This window comes from Lucilia cuprina, chromosome 4 (assembly GCF_022045245.1).
Source record: "Lucilia cuprina isolate Lc7/37 chromosome 4, ASM2204524v1, whole genome shotgun sequence".
In the NCBI taxonomy this organism is placed as follows: Eukaryota; Metazoa; Arthropoda; class Insecta; order Diptera; family Calliphoridae; genus Lucilia; species Lucilia cuprina.
The window spans coordinates 24,802,628-24,822,377 of record NC_060952.1 but is presented as its reverse complement, the minus strand read 5'-3'; the positions used below and the strand labels follow the sequence as shown (position 1 = coordinate 24,822,377).

General features: G+C 25.7%; 1 protein-coding gene across 5 annotated transcripts in view; it reads left to right on the top strand.

Moving 5' to 3' along the window:
* Window positions 1–19,750, top strand: part of LOC111674636 — a 276,494-nt gene that overhangs the window by 187,075 nt on the left and 69,669 nt on the right. The window lies entirely within an intron of this gene.

Here is a 19,750-nt window from a genome sequence, read left to right as displayed (position 1 = left end):
TATTAATATTAAAATAATTTTTATTTATTTTTAAAATTTCTCAAATAAAACTTAAACTTTTATTGACCGTTTCAAAGGTGCTTTAAAACTACTTATGAGCAAAACTCATAGAGAAACATGTTAAACTTAAGTAATTTTCAAGTGATTGTTGTTAAACTGCTAAGAATTCAATCTAGCGAAAAAAAAAACATTCTAAAAATAAAAAGAATATAACAAGAATAAGGAATATAAAAAAACAAGAAAAACTATGAAGATTGTTCGAATAATAAAGTTAAAATGTTAAACTATTTTTCTTGTCTAATGCTTACAAAACAACTAACTCCAATTTATATTGTTGTTGTTATTCTACATTCAATACAAGTGTATACAAGTAATAAAAAAAATTAACTGCTTAAGGAATAGAACGAATGCAACGGTTAGATGGTTGGTTGATTCGTTAAGAGGTACGGTAAGATAAGTTCGGACAGACAGTTCTACAGAGGTTTCAGACAATTGAAGCGTAAACCTATAACGTGACAGAAACACATGTGTTTCCATTAGAAACAATAAAGTTAGAAAGTATGTATACAGAAACAATTTACTTATTCTGAGAAAGGTACTACAGAAGGGATAGAAAATGTAGCAGTTAGAATATTAATAAATCTTATACAAACCTACTTCTTTTGGAATAAATTTCTATTTTAAAATTTTTCTAATTTTTCACGTTTTCTTGTTTGCAAACTAAATTTTCATACAAGTTCAATAAAGTTAAAAGGGAGTATAGACATTGTGTCTGATACATATAAAAATCTGTTTTAAATGTAATTTTTTTGTTAAAACAATAAATTTCTATTATATGAAATTCTTTGAAAAATTTATTTACAAAAAAATCAGTTGTTTGTCTGTATTTAATCTTACTTGAAATCTTTTTTGGTTGTTCTCAAAATTAAAGTAATTATTTTGTGTTTATATTAAAAAATGTATATTTTAGTATACACATGTATTGAAGTAATTAAATTATATTAAAGGTTGCTGTGGGTTACTTAAAGCAAAAACACAACAAGAAAGTCAGTTAGTTAAATAGCTAAACAAATAATCAAAATAATACAGTGTATTATAAAAATTATGTGCCATTAAAATTTAAATATTAATTTTTCTCATGTAATATATTTTATAAGGCTCTGTTCAAATTTTAATACCTTTTAAATTTAGAATTGAAGACAAAAGTCTTAAAGTAGAGGTTGGTGTCTAGACTTAAGGTAGTGAAACCATTCAGAACAATTTCACATTTCTTATGGATAAATAACAAATAAAATATCTAAATATTTGAATTATGACCTTCAATTTTTTGCAATAATTTTAATTAAGACCAGTGACACCATCTACAATTATTAGTAGACAAACGTTGCACTATTTTTGGTGATTTTTAACACTTCACTAATTATGCTAAGGAGAAGCTACGAGCCAATTTTCATTTATCTTAAGTTCACCAGTTTGGTCACACAACTACACAACTATAGTAGGGATGATATAAAGCGTTTTTGCTAATGTTTGTGAGCCGATTGAACTATGTCCATCTGTATTTGTGTACATGTAAAAAGCTTTTGCGCTCGCTTCAAATTGCAATGTTTATGATAATTTGACGAATTTTAGCACGTACTCCTTTTTGACCCAATAACGATTACCTGTGGAACTGGTTAAGGTGCGCACAACAGGCCCGATAGAGGCAAAGATATATATTATGGGATTTAATGTATATACTAACATCCTCCTTGCAAAATAACTAAACTAAATTTACTGACAATCATTTTTAGATTGCACTGTACTTTGGTGTGATTTTTCAAAAGCACGCACTCAAATACACACAAAAATACAAAGTTCTAAGAAAAGTCTAATTTATATTTTTTTATATACATACATACATACATACATACATACATACATACATACATACATACATACATACATACATACATACATACATACATACATACATATTTTTTCTTTTTATTACTTTTAAAGAGTCATACAAAGGTTTTTATTAGACTTGGTAAAATCTTAAAATAAAATATAGAAATACCTTAATAAAACAAAATCTATTTGATTAAATTTAGGAAAGAAAATAACATTTTTAGAAATTCTTATTAGTAAAGATTTTTATAAAATTCTGCCAAACATATTGCCTGCAATTTAATAAAAACATATATATTTGAAAATCAGATTTCAAACACATTTTAAAAAGTTTATTACTTAATTGAAATTAATTTTTAATTTTAGCATTTAGTTAAAAGTAATGTCGTTTTATATGCAAAATAATAAACTAAAACTTTGAGAGTGTGTGTATATTTTTGTTCAATAAAAGTTTTATTTGTGTAGAATTTAATTTAAATTACAAATATTTCTACAGTTTGTCACAGTTTTCAATAATATCGAATCAATTTGTAGTAATTGATTTTTGTAACATGATGATTTTATGCAACTGATGGCAGAAGTAAATAAAAGTTTAAAAGTTTTCTTGTTCTAAAAAACGCAAAACATATAAAAAACTAAGTAAGTAATAAAATTAATTATTAAATGAAGTTTTAATTGAAGTTTATTGGTAAAAACATAATAAAGCTTACAATAAAATAATAAAAATATCTTAAAAATAAAATTTGTTAAACATAAAATTTAATCTCACTTGAATTTAATATTCTAGTTAATCTTCAATTTTAAAATAGAAGTTGGCAAAATGTTTGGAAATTTCTTTAGGAAATCCTTAAATGCTATAAGTAATCAAAATCTACTTTTGACTTTTCAAAAGAATTTCCGTTAGTTTATATTTATTTTTTTATTTTTTTTTATTTTCTACTTTAAGTATTACTGGTTTTTGTTGAGAGAATTTTAGTAAAGTAAAAAAAATAACTTAAGAAAGTTTAAAATACAATCTAAGGAAATGGTACTAAGAAATTTCAACAATAATAAACAAACAACTTTTGTGCAAAAAAGGACAATTTTTAGTTTGTGCCCACATAAAAAAATAACTTTAAATAAGGAAAAAAACGACAGAAAGTAGTACTTAAATAAATAATTTGTTTAGTTTGTTCAAAGTTTAGATAAACTGTGTAGAAAATACATATATAAAAATAATAAATGACATTTCAACTCAATTAAAAGGTTTTAAACAAAATCATAATTCAGGTATTTTCTTCTTATTTTCAGTTGGTAAATAATGCTAAATAATATTTAAGTGTTAAATAAATTCTTTAAATTTAACAAACTAAACATTTTTTTTCTTTCAAAATATGTACTGATTGGGGTAGATACTGTTAATGCTTGTAAAAATTCAATTTTATTACAGTTTTACCATTTAAAAATACACAAATTTTTGTTTTTCCTGTTGGAACAAATTCTTTGCACTTGGATTATTTACTGTTGCTTTGGTGATTATTTCGTTTCGTTGCCAAAGTGAATAAAGAAAAACAAAAACAGCAACAAACTAAATGTATGAGGTCTTAGAAAGCAAAAAAAAAAAAAAATGAACAAAACTCTTTTAACTTTAACATGAGGAAAAATAATGGAGTTCAGTGTATAGATGTTGCATTGCGAATGGAGAAAAAGGAAAAAAATCTGTTATAATTTATTTTATTTTACAATACAATACCTTTTAACAAAGCAAATGCATACTAAAGAACTTAAACTGAACTTTACTTAAACTAAAGGGAAAATCTGAGAAAAAAATATTTAGCTAAAAGTGCAAAATGTTTAGGTTTACAAAAGCAACAATGCAATAGATGCATTAGTGATGTTTTTATGTTAAGTAAGAGTTTTAATATTTTCTAGATTTTTTTTTTAGTTTTAGATTATTTGTTTAAAATAAAAAAATAAACTTTAAGCAAGTGAAATTAACATTTATTCTTGAATTGTTTCTTAAAGAAATTTTCATGCAATTAAACATTTTTAAAAATTTGGTATGAGAAAAAAAATTGTTCCTTTTGTTTACTTTAAACATTTATTATTCTGAATAAATCAATTTATAAATATGTCTAAATCTTTATTTAAACATTATTTTCATTTTGCTCAACCAATCGGCAATGATTAAAGTCATAAATAGCTTGTGTAGCTACAAAATCAAAACGCAGACAATATCAGATGTCATCGTTGAAAATCAAGTCAAAAATATACAGATACAAACATATAAATCATGACATTAAATGCTGGTGGTAGGTTACAACATAAAATTTATAACTGAACATTATTCAAAGTCTAAACATTTAAGACAGCAAAAAGAAAAAACAAGAACTTTGACAATGAAATTAAATGTTAAATCTTAAATACAAGTAAGAATAGACTTTTGATGGTGGTATAATTACTATTAAGTAATAACAAAGCATTTAGATAGAAGTCAGAAAATATAGTGTTAAAACTTAAAATAAGTCTTAAGGTTATTATTTTGATTTTAAGTCAAAATAAGAACCACATTTCCGTTATATATTAAGGTTATTATTTTGATTTTAAATCAAAATAAGAACATTTTACGCATTTGTTTTTTCATAGTTGTGACTAAAAGAACAACTGACATTAAAAAACAATTATTTGATTTTAATTTGTTTGAAAAGCAAAACATTGTATAGTTTATATCAAACATTAGATGAACTCGGTCATTGCGATCTCTAATGATTGTTTGTAATAAATTTTTTTTATTACAAACAATTTTATTTGCTATTTAAATATAGTTGATATTATATTTGGAGAATAGAGAAAAATCTCAAAGATTTTTGTGTACTCCTATTCCTTAGCATTCTTGTCATCTCAGAAAAAAAGTTCGGTTATAATTGCTTGATTAATAATATATAACGGAAAAGTGGTAAATGTATATCAACCTCGATTATTTTCGTTAATCCATGATGTCAGGCATATTGAAGTTCTTTGAATTATCTCAATACCAAATTGTTTTTTATAATTTTATGTATGTAAGTATTATATGCACAGGAATTTTGTACCGAGTTTTGTTTTGTTTGTGTGAATATTGGTTATTTTATGATAATCAATGTGGGCTGTACACATTTAATATCCGTAATTGGTGTTTCATTTAAGGGTAACTTTAAATAGGCTTTAGACGAATATTTTGATGTTAGGAATATGACATTAACACAATTCTATTATGTACTGTATACTACAGATTCATAATAATTTGACTTTTCATTGAAACAAATTAATATCAATCAATTCAAAACATTAAAGAAAGAATAACACTAACGAATTATAGGGTATATAAAATTCGCCCATTGAAGATATTACGCTAGAAAATAAACCAAAGAAGAAAACGAATAGTGAAATTTTAACAACAAAAAATATTGTCGTAAATCTTTTTTACAACAAGTTTACCTGGCTTAAAAGGCAACAAACAACCACAACAACCAATGACAAGAATAAAAACAAAAGAACAAATTTGAAACTTACGCATAATAAATTATTTAAAATTTGTGTAGCATCAACAACAAGATAGATCTTATTTAAATTTTGCAATTGAGAAGAAATATAAAATCTTATAATTTTTATGGTTGACACTTTAAAATTTAAAGATAAGGTTTAAAATTTTTAAAGTATTTTAACTTTGAATTTATTATTCTGTTACAAAAAAGTTTACATACAGATTGCATATTAAAAAATAAATAAAGCTATAAAAAAGCTTTGACATTTTGTGATTTAACACTTTTGCTTGTGAATTACTTGAGAATTTTAAATTATTTGTTGTTCAAATTCATATTTGGATTTTGATTTTTTATTTTATTATTTCTTTTTGTTTGTAGTTTTACTTTCTCGATTTTAATATGGCTTTTGGTGAATTTTTGTTCTTGTTTTTCTAGGTGTGAGTTTTATTTTTATATATATATTTTTTTTGCAGAAATGCTTTTAGGCTTTTAAGAAAGTAAGCAGAAAAAAATATATGAAAAAATATAGGTCAAAAGGTGTGTCACATATGTCAAGAGACTGTAAGACGTGCTAATGCTGTTGGCTTTGGCATCATTCAAAAATAAGATAAAATATACAAAAAAATCAAAATTCATATGTATACAAAGATAAGATGTTGCTGTAAAAAAATATATAACTTGTACTAGTACTTTAAGTAAAAAACATAAGTGTTTCTTAGTTTGTTTCTGTTTTTAGAAATGACCTCGATTTTATTTCGTGAATACTTAATGAAAATAGAATAAATTTCTTTTATGTGAATACGAACGACGTGTTTTCATATGAAACAAATTAGACAACTGATTTTTAAAATCAGTGCTGTCTTGTATCCGTGAATATAATTAGTCTTCGAATACATAATTGAAAAGTAAGGTTCCTATATAAAAGTACAGGTAAAAACTTTTCCAAACTTGCTCATGATTTTCTAAACAGCTTAAACATTGTAAATGTGTGTATATCATAATAAAGATCACAGTCTACTTTCTTAATTCTTTGAGAAAATTAAATTCTGTTGAGATTCAACTATGTTATTGACAAATAATTAAGCTCTTATACGTATTCTTGTTATACTATTTCTGCATTTTATAATTTGAAACAAACGATATTATATAACTCTTAACTTTCTAGTAAATTCACTGAGAATTAGGAAGTGGAGATTTTTATCACTTAACAATCTCTTATTAAACTTAAACATTATCATCAGCCATATTTAAACATTTTATATGAAAATAATTTCCTATACCTTCATATACTTATTAGATTTTTTTTCACTGATTCTTATATTTCACTACCATCTTAAAAAGGGACTAATAAAATTAACAATAAATTAATTATGTGCTTCAGATTAAATTAAAATGTTGCAACAATGAAACTGGAGAGAATTTGTAAAAAAGAAAAGTATTCCCAGAACCTTATAATTTCACATACACACATGCACTTTTATAAAACACTTCAGCAACAATTCGTTTAGGAAACAAACGACTAAAGAGAAAAAAATAAAAATCAGTTTAGAACATTCCAACAAAAAAGTGGAAAAAAACAATTTATGAATAAATCATGTGTTTAGGAGCACGAGATAAAAAATAACGCAGAAAACAATAGCGGCAGAAAAATGTGAATTAAAAAGGACGAATAAAACAAAACAAAAAAAACTTTATACTCCTTTTTAACTTTTTCAGCAAAAAGAGTGAATGTGATTGTATTTGAGGGTGAAAACGATGAGTGTAATACAAACAAAACTGAATATTATGAATAATAAATCCTTTTTTCCCTCTTTTTTATATTTTTATTATTATTTTAAATTTTCATATGTATTTTTCACAAATATATACTAGCTACAAAAATACAAGGCCAATTTATGTATATAAGTATACTTTGTTGGAAAATAAAAATAAATGTAACAAATATTTATAAATTAAAAAAACTTTACAAATACTAACAACTGTTGTATGTATATCAGCCTATGCCAGTTATTAATATAAAAAAATTGTTATTCAAAATTGAGAAAATTTAGTTAAACATTTAGAAAATTTGTTGAATAAAAAAATTGTTTCCAAATCAAGTACGAATCGAGCTCAAATCAAGCACATTTTGGGATTAAAACACATTTTACAAATACTCAACTACTTATTGCAAGACTAATTTTAATTACAATTACATTTTAGGATACGATTTAATAAATTGTATGTATAATTTTTTCAATATCAATAGAACTTTTAAATGTTTATAGAGACACTGGAATAAAATTTGTGACTGGTAGTGTTGAATGGACTTTAAGTAAAATAATAGATTGATTTCAACTAAGAAACATGTGTGGCCTTCAAAAAATCGCAATTTTATGGATTTGCCAGTTTGTAGTAAATTTTATAAAAATATCTTCAAATTTGCTACCAATAGTTTTTGCACAAACCCATATCGCTTTAATATAGCATGTATTTGTGGGGCATAATAAAGCGAAAGTTCTTAATGTCAAAAATTAATATTATGTTGTGTGTTAAATGTCTTAAAAATGTTGATGAAATATAATATAAATTATCACACACTTTTGAACCTTTTCCGCCACTTAAGCTTTTTCCATATTTGTCTGAAATTCAACACTTTTACTACTATTTAACTCTGATTTCCTTTCCATGAAATTTTACTTTGGGCAATTTACATATATATTCAAAATCAAGCGCATATGCTATGTTTGTATATGTTCATAAGTGTTTGAATTGCAGTTAATCCTTAAAATTATTCTCAATCATTATTCAAAACTGCATTTTTAGTATGTTATACAAAACAAGTGCTAATTTTATTAAAATGTATTGTAATAGTTGTGTTACATGGATTTTTTTTAAATAATTGACTTTTAACGACCCAAAATCTGACAACCGACAGAGAAAATATACAAATATTTATTAGGCTAATACAAAAGAAATTCGTTCGATTAAATGTTAAAGGTAAATAAAGAAAAGAATTTAAAACAAAATTTAGGTCAAATAATTGTATTCTTTCATGTTTCCTCTTTCGCCATTGATGATTCAATACATATGTATATAAATATAATTTAATGAATAAGAATTGTATTATAAAAAAATTAAGCGTAAATATTCTCGACCAGTCATTCTTTCACTATCAAAAGCAATAATTTATTAAAGTCTGCAAAATACATACATTTTTGTATACATATAAAATATACATATATATGTAATTCCTTTTTTTATACTGATGTTCAGTGTTTTTTTTAGCTGAAAAAGTGGAATATTGTACAACAATTGAAATAATATTCTCAACCCAAATAAACTGTAACAATTTATAAACACACATACAGTGCACCACCCCTTTAAGTATGCAAAAGAAAAGAAACAGACAAAAAAGGCACAAGAATATTTATTTAATCGTAACAATTTTTTAACAGTTACAATCTTATAATACAAAAAAAAAAAAAACATACAAAAACTGGGTGGAAACTAAACGGGACAGACAATTTACAGAAAAAAATTAAACAAGAATTGTTAAGAAATAAAACTGTGCTGTTTGTTAGATCGTCTGAGGGTGTGAGTGAGTGCCAAGTGGTGCTATTTGCTTTTGCCTCTACTGTAGTGTAGTAGTGTGCAGGCAGAACTATAGTAGCAAATAATTCATGAAGAAAGAATTGTTCGCAAAAATTTTTTGGCGTATCTGAATGTGACACAAATAAATTTGTTGCCCTGTCGTTGGTAGTGCTGTTTTATTTTTATTTTACTTTTCGGTTATTTGCCAGCCAAAGCCAATTTTCCTTTTTGTAAATTCAAATTTTCCTTGTTTTTTCTTTTCTTTACAATAAAAAAATTACCAACAAAATAAAATTATATAAGAAAAGAAGGCTCACGGAAACGCAAACCATTTTGCTATAAAAAAGAACTTAGAAAGTAAAAAAATTAAAGGGAACTTTGTTTTTTATTGGTATGCAAATTTATTGTATCCCTTAACAATTTTTAAATGGCTGATAATTGTTTTATTGTGTTTTAGATTTTATTTTATTTATTCTTTATCATGTTCATGTTTATTATTTTGTTTAATTTTTTTTCCTTGTAGAGTTTTAGAAAATACAAGTGAAAAATTTAATAAATGTTAAGCGAGTTTAAGATGTGTAAAGTGTGTAACAATGTTACAGTAAATTGAACAATTTGATTTGTTAAAAGAATGTTTATTAAATATTTAAAATATTGTTTATATGTATTTAGTTACATTTAAGAAAGTAAAATAAGAGATAAATAAAGAAAAATTTAAACAAAAGTGGCAGGGATTTATTTTTTAATGTACAGTTGCATATTAAATATTAAAAAATATACATGATAATTTTATAAATTTTAAAAGCTCTCTAAAAGCGAGAACTTTTATTTTGTGATCCAATTATGGGTCTATGTTTTATAAACATGAATTTTGCCCTCTAAGTCATTTTCTGAAGGGGAGTTTGTATAGGGGCTAGGGTCAAATGAAGCCCGATCATTACAAAAATCGATAGTGTCATTTAAAGTTCAATAAAACTAACTTTTGTCGACTTTCTTGACATAATAGGTCATTGAAACTAATTATAAGCCCAAAGGCCCTATTTGGGGAGTACGGTTGTATTTGTGCTAGTCGAAATAATGGACCGATTTTAACCATTTTCAATTTTCGTCCTTGGGCCAAAAAAAAAGCATGTGTGTCAAATTTCAACCAATTATCTTGAAAATGGCGCTCTGTACCTTGCGCACAAGGTTTACAAGGACAGCCAACCAGTCAGCCAGACGGACGGACATAGCTTAATCGACTCAGAAAATGATTCTAACCTGGGTATTGGTAAATATTCGTCCTATTATTTTTGTATGTTACAAATATCAGCACAAACCCAATATACCCTCCCCACTAAAGTGGTGTAGGGTATAAAAAATTTTAACATCTTCTGATCCTGTTCTATCAGGATAACACAAAATATTTTACAACTCTTCTTGTTGTAAATTATTTCATTTGGCATTGTTTGATCAGTAGATGTATTTTAAAATTTTTTATTTTTAAATGACCATTTTGAAATTTTTAAAAACATTTTTTACATCTTTTGATCCTAATAGAATAAAGTAAAATTAACACAAAATATTTTACAATTCTTCTTGTTCACTTGACATCAAATTTGGCATTGTTTGATCAGTAGAAGTATTTAAAAAATATTTTATTTTTAAATGTACACTTTAAAACTTTGAAATTTTGATAAACATTTTTAAAACCTTTAATCCTAATAGGATAAAATAAAACTAACACAAAATATTGTACAACTCTTCTTGTTCGCTTGACATCAAATTTGGCATTGTTTGATCAGTGGAAGTATTTTAAAATATTTTTTTAAATGTACCTTTTAAAACTTTGAAGTATCGTAAAAAGGACACAGGATCACGAAATTAAAAACTAAAAATTATTACATTTATAGTTTCAGACGTATATCATCCGATTCTTGTCTTATTTTGAGTGTCGGATGGTGTAATAAGGTCAAACGTAAACGACTATACTCTCCTGTTTAAGTCTAAATGTATGTTACTACCTTACAACTGAAAAGTTCAACAGACACAACAAATGAATAAAAATAGAATTTTACACGTAAATAAAAATTACAACATTGTTGGCATTTAACCAAATAAAAAAGTAAATAAAAAAATGTTTGAGGAAAAAGTTACAAAAAAATAAATAACTACCGGAAAATGTAAATTGTATGTGGTAAACAATAAATATTAGTTTTTGCCTATTTGTATAAGTGTTATTTTAAATACTACAACCACAACTACAGCAAACATAATCAACAACAAACGACCAGAGTACAGCAAATACTTACAACTAAATCCAACTAAACCAAACCAAACTCAGCAGCTCATCATCAACTTTGACTATGAAAATGAAAACTCAACTCCCTGTAGTTAACTTGAAAAAAGTATCAAATGTAAGTTTATATCTATTTTTATAACAAGAAGTTTATAATGTTTAGCACAAGCAGAAAAGAAACAGAAAATTAAGCTTATAAATAATACAAATAAATTTGTATATTGTAAATAAGCCTTAAAGCCGAAAAATTAAACAACGAATGTTTGAGTATACAAAAATCATTGAAAGAAGTTAACTTTAAACACCGACCAATAGATAAATAAGGAACATTGAACTAGTTTAAAAAATAAAAATTAGAACTAGGTTAAAATGAAAAAAAAAATTCAATGCGATACATCCAGGGTAGCCCCTCATAATAAATAACCTTGATTATTGTATTAAAAAAAAAAACGCCAAAAATCCAAATTTTAAATATGACTACTTCTTGAGAGGAACTCTGCCCCTAACAGCCTTATCCAAACCTAAGCTCTTAAAAAAAATTAATTAATAAATACAAAGTACCAATTTCTATTATCATAAATAACGTAACAGTGGGCACTATTATTAAAAAAAACTAATTTAGGAAATTCGATATTTGTATAACATATAAAATAAGATAACTATGAATGGCATTTAGAAAGATTTGAAATTTTACTTTAATTAAAATTTTATATTTGTAATTTTAAAAAGTCTATATATATGATTTTATTACCTTGGTGTTCTAATAAAACATCCGTTATATTATATTTTCTATTGAAGTCTAAGAATCTAAATTTATTTAATCGGATCTAAAATTTACTATTTTTCACATTTTCTTATGCAATCGGATAAAGAAAATTGATGGAAGAGTTTGGCTAATTATTACAGAATTTGGCGAAATTTGGAACTTTTGTTATTTTAACAACGATTTTAACAATAAAAAAATGCGTTTTTAAAAATTAAAAAAAAAAATCATATTTAAAAAATTAATTCCCAATGGAACACATTCCACCTATTATCACTTACAACAGTTAATAATCTTAAAAAACAAACATGTGAAATTTCATTGCAATGAATCCAATAGCTCTAAAGATACCGAATTATTTCCAAAAAATAAAAGTTTATAAACCATTGTGTTATATAGATATAAGTAAAAATATCAGACACTTATTAATTTAGTTGTCTTAAATTTAATAAAATAACAATATTTCAACGAAATTGTAATAAAAAAGTAAGCTTATTTTTATAATGAACAAATTTTGTTAAAATACCTTACTCCCTCATCTCGTAGTGTTTAAAATTTTGTATACATACATACACTATATATAAATGGTTCATTATTTTTCTGCGGAAATCTATCGTTGTGTTTTAATGAATATTTGTAAAATGTTCATGCAAACAAAACAAAAAAAGAATTATTGTTTAGATATTTGGGAGTGGAAGTGTTAGAAGACTAAAACTTCGTTTGTCTTTGGCATTAGTTGTTTTTGTGTTAAAAAAATTTCGCCAACGGAAGTTGTAAAGCTGCCATTTTAGTAGAATTCCTATTTTGTTTTTTCTAATCTAAATATTCTGTTCACCTTAAAATAGTTAGCAAATTTTAGTAGAAAATGAGGTCGTGTGTAGTGACTAATACTAAACTAAGTAGAAAGTAAAGTAATAAGTATTTGTTTAGAGGAGCATTATAATGAAATTCATTAAAACGATACAATTCATATTGTAAAACTACAGATAGAAGTAAATTTCGGTATTTCATAATTTTCAGATCTCAACAACTTTTAATCAGAATTTTTAAAAGAATTATTATTGTCATAAAAAAAATAAAACATTGAATTGATTTAAGCCCTCAAAAATTATATATAATGGATTTAAATGATTCATTCATTTATTCATTCATTGGTTGGCCATTTAAATTGTCATGACAACCTACAAGTGCAATTAAATATATATAATAAAATAAAGATCTTTTCACTACATAAGCACTCTATAAAACCAGAAAAAAGTCATGACTGATAAAGGGAACGAGAAATGCGAATGATAGAAATGTGACTTATTTACCACCAGTGGCTGGCATGTCAATGTTTTTTTGTTCTTGTTTTATGTTATTATATCTCTATCCATTTCATTGAATCTACCCTGCAAAGCTTCTTTAGCACTTAAAATTAATGAACAGATATGAAAAAAGGAAGAGTAGTAAAACAAGTAAAAATGTATTGACATTTCAACCATACATAAGAACGACATCAAACTCTGACCACCGACACCAAAGCTAGTATCCACATTTAGCCAGCTGGCAGTCAGCGCCGCATCTATCCGATATAACGATACTCATCATCAGCGTTGTTCATAGTCCATTTGAATGGGAATTGTGGGAGAATATGCCATTTATGTATAAGTATCACAGTAATACAAGGAGTTTCATTGAAATGGAGACACGTTACAAATAACGCAAACAATTTCATTGCTTGTGGGCAAATACTTGTGGATAAGTTTAAGTGGTTTATAACAAGTACAAGTACACCAGCTATGGCAAAAAAAGCAATAAAAACAACAAAAATCATAATAACACCAAAAAAAAGGTTGTTATGGATTTACTTATTTAACCTACTAACCATTTGGCTAGTTGTTACCATTCCCACTACTTGCTGGTTTTGTGTGAATTTTTTTATATTTAAGCTGCAGGCATTATGATCAATTATGTGCGAACACTATTTATTGTCTTGGAGTACATTCCTACTGACTTTTTTGTTTAGATTTTATTGCTTCTCTATTATCTCGTGTTATGTTTTCAGGGGGAATTCAATAGAAATTCCATTAATAAGTCAAGTAATATATGTACATAGGTATTCATAGAGTATTTTGTAAATGTAAAATTACAGATTAAAAAGGTGGTCAATTTAAGTATGTGTAGTAGAGTGGTCATAAAAAATTTACTCTTGGATGAAAATGTTAAACAAAAAATTTACTTATTTTAATAAATTTTTCCGATATTTTTAAAGGTTCTGATATGAACTTCTATCATAAAATAAAAACGCTTACTTATTCTTATTAATCAAATGATTGCCAATAATAGACCTTTTCTATTTGAATCTTGGATACGAAAAAAAAAAACATTAAGAATATATTTATCCTTATACGCGTTTCTTAACATTGACCTTAGTGGGACGCGGCTAAAAATGTAATATTTTTCAAACGTTCATCAATTCGTTTTGATTATGTTTGCACAATGAATTCAAATTGTAATACCATTTAGTTGTAAGTATGTGGAATATTTATTGGTTTGAATTAGTAATAATCATACGTAAAGGTGAACACATATAGAATGAACTAGGTTTTTACTAATATTACAATTATGTGTGAGCTTAGATTTTTTTACCTGTTTAATAGCTTACATTCAATTGAAGAATTCTACGTTTTATAGTTTTTTGGATTTTTTGTAATGAACTGCCAATGTCTTAACAAGATAATAAAACCATCAAAAAACTTTTAGTAATATTTTATGAATAGTATATATTTTTTAATATTTAAAAATTATTCTGTTAATATTTTATTAGATGTTCATGTCAAAAGGTAACTTCTGTTTAACGTATAAAATAAAAAAAAATCACTTACCAATTTAGCATCTTAAAATATTGAAAACAGCTTAATCCATTCCTTATTAATGCGATTTTTGAATAAATGTTGGTTTTAATCGTAGAAATCTAACTGAATAACATCACGAACTTATGTTAATTAGTTCTCAAAACCACGATTCAAAAATAACGGTTACATTTTATCGTTACACCACTGTTACCAAACCGATTTAAGAACACCGTAACCGCTACTTAAACGATTTAAAAATATAACGCGCGATATACATAAATTAAATAATACAAACAATAAATGCTGTTTTATTTTTCTTTCGATTTTTAACTTACACTTTCCTTGAAATTATTTGCTTTCGTTTTTATTGAGTTCAAAAATTAAAAGGTTTTTGTATTTAAGTAAAGCCCCGGAAAAACAGCTGCAAAGAAATAAAATATATTAAGCACTTTTTAAAAGATATAATTATGTATTATGTATATGTATTAAACTAATGTTAAAAAAATAATAAAATACAAAAGAACTACTTTTACTGTAATGAGAATGCCCGGCATAATAATATTTTTGATGATAAGAGGAGATAATTTTATGGACAATACAACATAAGGTACAAATTTCCTGTCGCCAAAATTTCCGACAATCCAACAAAACAATCAAAAAGAGAGAAAAATATACTATGCTATAGAAATCTTAAAGCCATTTCCTGGTTACTTAACCACTCACCGATAACTTGGGTCTTTCTCTTACTGTTTCAACTACATGCCACGATTACAACTGCCAGTGGTGGAGTAGCTATTGTCGCTGCAGCGATTGCAACAGTGTAAAAAAAATTCTCGTTTAATACAACTACTTTTAACTTGGTAAACTTAACCACAGTAATAAAAAGTTATGTAACCACAAACAATTTGTGGCATAGTCTTTATGTATATGTAAACCAGGGTCGTAAAAATCCATAACAAACCAAAAATATACATATGTATGTATATTTTATTTTTATTTATATGTATGAAATACCAACAAATGCAGTCAAAGGAAAAAACAATAATAATATTAACGGTTTGTGAGAAACAAGACAAACATACAGACAAACCGAAGGAAAAACAGACAATTGAGCGAATGATAACAGCACTATGGGTAATGGCTAAAAAATATATTTTGCATTTAGATCTCAGCAATGTATATTTATGTAATAAATTTATTTTGTATTAATTGTATTTTTGTAATTATTAAATAAAGTAAATTATTAAATAAAAGTTATCAAAAATTACTCATAATTGGTTTTGCATGTTGTTCATAAGTGGTACTTATTTATATGTGTTACAAAAATCATTCCAAATGCGTACTTGTAAATACAAGCTAGGCCATAGTGCTTTTCTCAGAGAAATAAAGTCAGACATACCATAACCATAACTACATACATACGGATAACGGTAATGAAATAAAAAATAAATAAAATAAATACAGTATATGCTAAAAATACACTACCACTTCATAACAATATATTTGTTGCATTTTCATTTCCGCCTTCTTACTTATTTTTGGCAGAAAAAAAGGAAGCTTTATATATAAATATGTAGAGTGAAAAAAAGAAAAACGACAAAAATTTCAAAGTTTATAGTAAAATGTATGACCATGTGGCAGCTATGAATATATTTGTGTGACCACAGTTCTTTCTGCATGCTCATGAAATCAACAGAGCAAAATTTAAAATAAAAAAACTCCATTGGAATCCAGACAACAAAATCCAACATGGCAAGTCAAGGCATACAATCCAACTTATGTGGAGATAATGTTGTGTTGCTCTACACAGACTGTGCCGTAGGTACATACGTCAGTGTACGACGGTTAAGTCACTTTACTTATTCAGTCAGTCATTATGTCGTTGGTTCGTTCGTTCGTTCATTTATTCACTCACACACTCTTTTGCTCCCATACTCAGTCAGTCATCATCAGTAGGTTGTATGAATGACCACATTTCAGCTTTCTGTTTTAAAGGCAAAATCTACCATACTGTAGCCATCATCATATATAGCTTCAATATATATTTTTTATTGTTGTTTTGCATGTTAATGTTGAAACATGTCTGCTTATTTTCTGGCAATCCTTTCGGGTCTTTATTTTGCAAACAGTTACTTAAGTCTATGAAGTGTTACTTAAGATTTTCTTAGGTAAAAACATATTTTTAAATAAAATATTCATATAAAAAAATAAAGTTTCAATTAGTAATTAAATTTGTATAATGGTCAAAATTTCGTTTTTAAAATCGCCCTTTAGGGCGATGATATATATATTATACTTATATGAATTCGCATCTGATCTGAAAATTATATAAAATATTTATTTTTAGTACTTTTATTTAGAGGTACTATTACCTCTTGTTTTTGTTTTGGTATGAAAGACATTTCAAAAGGTCTTTTGAGGCTAAAATGTTACTAAAGTTCTCATCATTAAATTGATTGTCAATAGACTTGTTGACTTGAAATGTTTTAAATTTGTTACTGAAAGGTTTGTACTTTGTACATGTACGACTCCTTGATGAAACCACACTTTTATGTGTCTGTTGTCAAAAATTTACATTTTGTACTAGCACGTATTTTACATTTACGATACATTTTTTTCATTTTATCAAAACGTTGTGGAATATTCAAGTAAAGTTTTTGCTGTAGTTTAACATTTGCCATTTTTCACTTGTGTCCAACTGTAACGAACTCACTTTTATAGGCATCAAAAAAGTGTAGAATGGTCAGTGATAGTGGTGCAGTTTGAAGGGATCGTTCAACATAGGTAGAGGATTTTACGAAGAACGGTCATTACTATAATGAGCAGTGGAATAAAATGAAAAAAGGAACAAAAACTGTACCATGGAGGAAAGATTAAAAAAGAATGAAAAATATTCCGTTAGTTTAGTGGAGCGCAAAGACAAAATTGTATTCTCACAAGTGGTATTGGTAGTGGTAATGGTAGTGGCGGTTTTAATAGTGGCAGCCAGTTGTCTCAATGTTTAGTTGCCATTGGTAAAATGTGTTTTAACTTAGTTCTTGGTAGTTTTTTTTCCTTCACTTTTTCAGTATTCATGTTGGTTGTATTTTTCCGGCGGAAACCTTGACTTGATTACAAACTCTAACTACATATAACTTTAACTGAACTTCTTGTAAAACTTTCATATAATAGGGTTTGTATTTTTCTTTTATTGTGTGCGAGTGCTTCTTTTTAGTCCATCTTTGTTAATATTCATGCAAATATTTCGTTTTTTCTTATTCAACATTCATAAAACTTTAGTTTGATGTCTACTCTATGGAGAATTTGCATTTCAGTAATATTTTTTTTCTTAATTTTGTTCTTAGTTCTAGTTGAGTAAGTTTTCTGTGTATAAATAAGGTGCCATTGGGTAATACTCATAATTTGTTATTTAATCAATGTGGTTTGTAGTTAAAAAAATGAACATTACTCCTTTTCGTTGTTAGTGCAAGCAAGTGTCCTGAATGATTTGAATTGGTTAAACAATATGAAGTTATACAAGTTGATCGAATTGAAAGATGGGGAAGAAAGGTAAGAATAAAAGTAAATATAAACAAAACATCTTTAAATTTCAACAAGAAATTTTAATTTATTATTATAAATAAATATCGGTGGAACTCTGTTAGATGTTAATTAACTTCGCTGAAAATTGGTTATTTTCGAAGAAGAATATAGCAATGTTTAAAATGACAATATTTTTGTTAATTTATATTTTAAAAGCTTCTATATTTTTCTAATTCTTTTTAAGATGTAACTAGTTTTAATAATGTACCTTTTCAGCACACATATTTAAATCATTAGTAAATTAGTATTTGTGAAATAAATTTTAGCAAAAAGTCATACACATGTATGTAAATTGTTTCACAAACCATTACATACTATGGTTCAATGAATGACTGAAAATTTGTTTCACTTCCGTATTGGACCATGAAAGTCTTGCAATTGATGGCATAAAATAAAAGTTTTGACAAAAATAATGTTAATCATAGAGCTTATTCTGCAGTCGACCATTTTTAAATAAAACTTCTTTGAAATTATTCTGAAATGGAAATGATAAAGAAAAATCTTCCAGAAACTAAATTATTGCGGTATTATTATACATGTTATTATTTCCTATCTATAATTCAAGTATGTATTACTAACATAACAATTCAATTTCAAATTTTGCTTAAAAAATCTCTTTAAATACTTAAACTAAAAATTTTCTCTTAAAAAATATGTATACATTTCGTTCAAAGAAAATGTGAAGCATTTTCACAAATATTATACTTTCAATTCTCATAAAAATCTATTGGCAATCATTTGAAATTATGATCATGAAAATGAAGCAATGAAAATTGCATTTCACAGAAAAAATAACGTGATGATGAAAAAAAAAAACAGTAAACGTTTTCTACGTAAAAGATTGAAAACAATAAAAATCTATTATAATGAATATATATGCAAAAAATAAGCAAGAAAAATAAGTATGCATACATATGTATAAAACAATTTTTGTATAATAAGTACGGGGGTTGATTAAAATAGTATTAGACAAAAAAACTTTAAAGAGAAGAGTTTTTTATCATTCATTATATCTGATTTCTTCAAATAAGAAACAAATACTTATTAATGATGATAGGAATTCAAGTTAGATTTGAAAATTAAACAAACCTCGTATTAAAAGAAATAAAGCGTTAAAATGGTATTAAAATCAATGAGACTAAAAATGTTATTCATAGAAAAAATAAATTGATTTGGTTAATAATTACAACTGTGACATTTATTGATTGAAGAATAATAATAAATAAATATTTTATAATAAAAAAAATAGCTGCATATTTAAGTATAAAAAGCTTGATATTATTATGACTTATATGTACGTTTATTTTATTATGTTTTTATATTA